The sequence below is a fragment of the Propithecus coquereli genome, unplaced genomic scaffold (genome assembly GCF_000956105.1).
Source record: "Propithecus coquereli isolate 6110/MARCELLA unplaced genomic scaffold, Pcoq_1.0 Scaffold676, whole genome shotgun sequence".
NCBI classification, from domain to species: domain Eukaryota; kingdom Metazoa; phylum Chordata; class Mammalia; order Primates; family Indriidae; genus Propithecus; species Propithecus coquereli.
The window spans coordinates 29262-32076 of NW_012152796.1; positions in this window are offsets into that span (position 1 = coordinate 29262).

Below are 2815 nucleotides of genomic sequence, written 5' to 3' on the forward strand. Positions count from 1 at the left end.
GGAATAAAGATGCTTGTGGTGACTCTTATAATCAAAACCCTTATAAAAAAAATAATGACTGACCCTAACCCCCACATGCCCTATAACCTCACCTGGAAAATCACTAACTTAAAAACCCATAAAGTTTAAAATAAGATTTCAGGGACGGCCCCACTAAACACCTGGTGGCCAGACTTATATTTTAACTTGAAAAAAATTAGCCCTCTGGAAGAAATGGAAGGGCCAAAGGTGAGGCAGGTCCAGAGGCAAATATCCATGAGTATAAATGGGTTTTATGCATATCCAGAATTTAAAACAGGGGAAATGAAACGCAAGTGTGGGGGGATCGAGTCCCGCTATTGTGCAGCCTGGGAGTGTGTGACCACCAATAATAGAGAATCCAAATAAAAGATACAACCCCTTTTCATTGAAATGTCTTATGTCAGGCCATATACACGACACCTGTATGGCCCTAACTGTAATCTAATACGTGTAAGGTTTACAGATGAGGGAAAAAAGGACAGGCGGTGGCTCTCGGGACTATCCTGGGGATTGTTTCTCTATCAGCGCCCACAATTTGGCACTGTGATACAGATTAAACTAAAGGTTTCTCCCATCTTGGGCGCTGTGGGACCAGATACAGTGCTGGTAGGAAAACAAAACACCCCACCGCCCACTATCGCCCCACTTTCCACCATACAACCGACTAACGCCTCACTCTTACTCTCAAGGGCCCCAGTAGCAAAAGTGAAAACACAAGTAGCCCCCAAAGCAAAGGAGCCGGGAGAGCCCCTCTGAAAAATGCTGACAGCAGCATATGAGGCGTTAAACCGCTCCGACCCCAACGCTACAGAAGCTTGTTGGTTATGCTATGATATTAGACACCCTTTTTATAAAGCAGTAGGAGTAGCTGCCCCCTACAACCATTCGAAAGAGGAGGCCCCCGGGTCCTGCAAGTGGGACCGCAAAGGCCCAGGGCTAAAACTTCAGGTAGTCACCGGGAGCAGAACCTGCATAAGAAAAGTGCCCCCTAGCCATGCACAGCTTTGTACCACAGTCCACCCGTTTGCAAACCGGACTGAAGGAACAAAATGGATCGTTCCAGCGCTTGATGGGTGGTGGGTTTGTTCTAAAACCGGCCTGACTCCATGCCTCAGCCTATCTGTCTTTAATGAGTCAGAGGAGTTCTGCATCATGGTGGTAGTGTTCCCTAAGGTTATATACCACCAAGAAAATGTAACGTATGATGCATGGACTAAGGGCACAGAAGGTGCCAGGTTGACCAAAAAAAAACGAGAGCCCTTTACAGCAGCAACCTTAACCACCCTTTTTGGCCTGGGAATAATAGGAGCAGAAACAGATATCTCATCTTTAGCAGTGCAGCACAGAGGGTTCAATAGTATAAGGGCCGCCACAGATGAAGATATAGCCAGAATTAAGAAATCCATCTCCCTTTTAAAAAAATCACTGACCTCGCTGAGGTGGTGCTGCAGAACCGAAGGGGATTGGACCTAGTTTTCCTCCAACAGGAGGGGCTATGTGCGGCCCTAGGGGAAGAGTGCTGCTTCTACGCTGACCATACAGGGGTAGTTAGAGACTCCATGGCTAAAGTCGGGGAAGGACTAGCAAAGCGAAGACGAGAACGAGAACAGAAAAAAGGATGGTTCGAGTCATGGTTCAATAGCTCCCCTTGGTTGACTACCTTGCTTTCCACTTTATTAAGACCCCTAACTGTGCTTCTACTCATCCTCACTTTCGGACCGTGTGTTTTAAATAAAATATTCTCTTATGTAAAAGAGCGAGTCAACACCATGCAGTTATTGGTATTACGGCAGCAGTACCAAAGGCTGAGCCGTGATACCTGCTTAAAAATGGGAAGAGTGCAAGACCCCACATACGAGCAAGAGTGCTCGTAGGAACAAGAAAAAGGGGGGAAATGAAAGGCAGAAATTGATAGTAGGAGAATGTACTTTGTTTTGTGTGGAACAGAAACTGTTTTAGATTAGAAAAATGTGTTCTCTTTGATTCTAACTAATGCCGTTTGCTTCTGTAACCGCGCTTGCTTTTAGTTGTTAGTCAAATATAGCTAATCAGAATGAAAAACAGGACAGGAGTGACTCCATGACAGGCCGAACTTCCTAGAGTAGGCCTAAGTTTCAGTTTCCCCAAAACCGAAATGCGGACCACAACTGGTGCCGGCGCGAAAATTGAAAATCCCGAGGCTTGGAGCCAACCAATCAGGAGTCAAAACAATCCGCCACTTTCAAAGGAACCAATGGACTAAGGGGGGAGGGGGGATGGTGTGCCCAACGTGTCATGTGAAACCTGCGTGTCGTGTGCCACCGATGTGTCGTGTGCAAAAAAAAGTATAAAAGCTTCACTTTTACCCCAGGGTGGGGTCCTGATTCATAGGGGAGGCCACTGCGTTGGTGCTCTGGGACTTGGACCCTAGCTCGAGCTAGCCAATAAACTCCTTTGCCATTTGCATCCTCTGTGACTCTGCCTCTCTGTTCCTGGGGCCGAGGAGAACCGGTCCTAACACTTTGTCCTTCAAAGCAGGTGAGAACCACGGGGTTGAGACCGAAGCAGTCACCTTGGAAAGCAGCTGCTACTGACCTTTTGAGATGCCCTCCTGAGGTGCAGCAGCTTTTGATATGCAAACTAACATGTTCACATATTCTTTCAGGGCAGAGCCCTGCAAAACTCCTGAGACCATATCTGTCTCCAATATAGTTATGTTAGTTTATGGAGCGACAAAAATAAATGTAACATCTTAAGTATTTCTAGTGTACGGTTGGGTGGTATTAAGTACATCCGTGTTGTGCAATCCACCTCC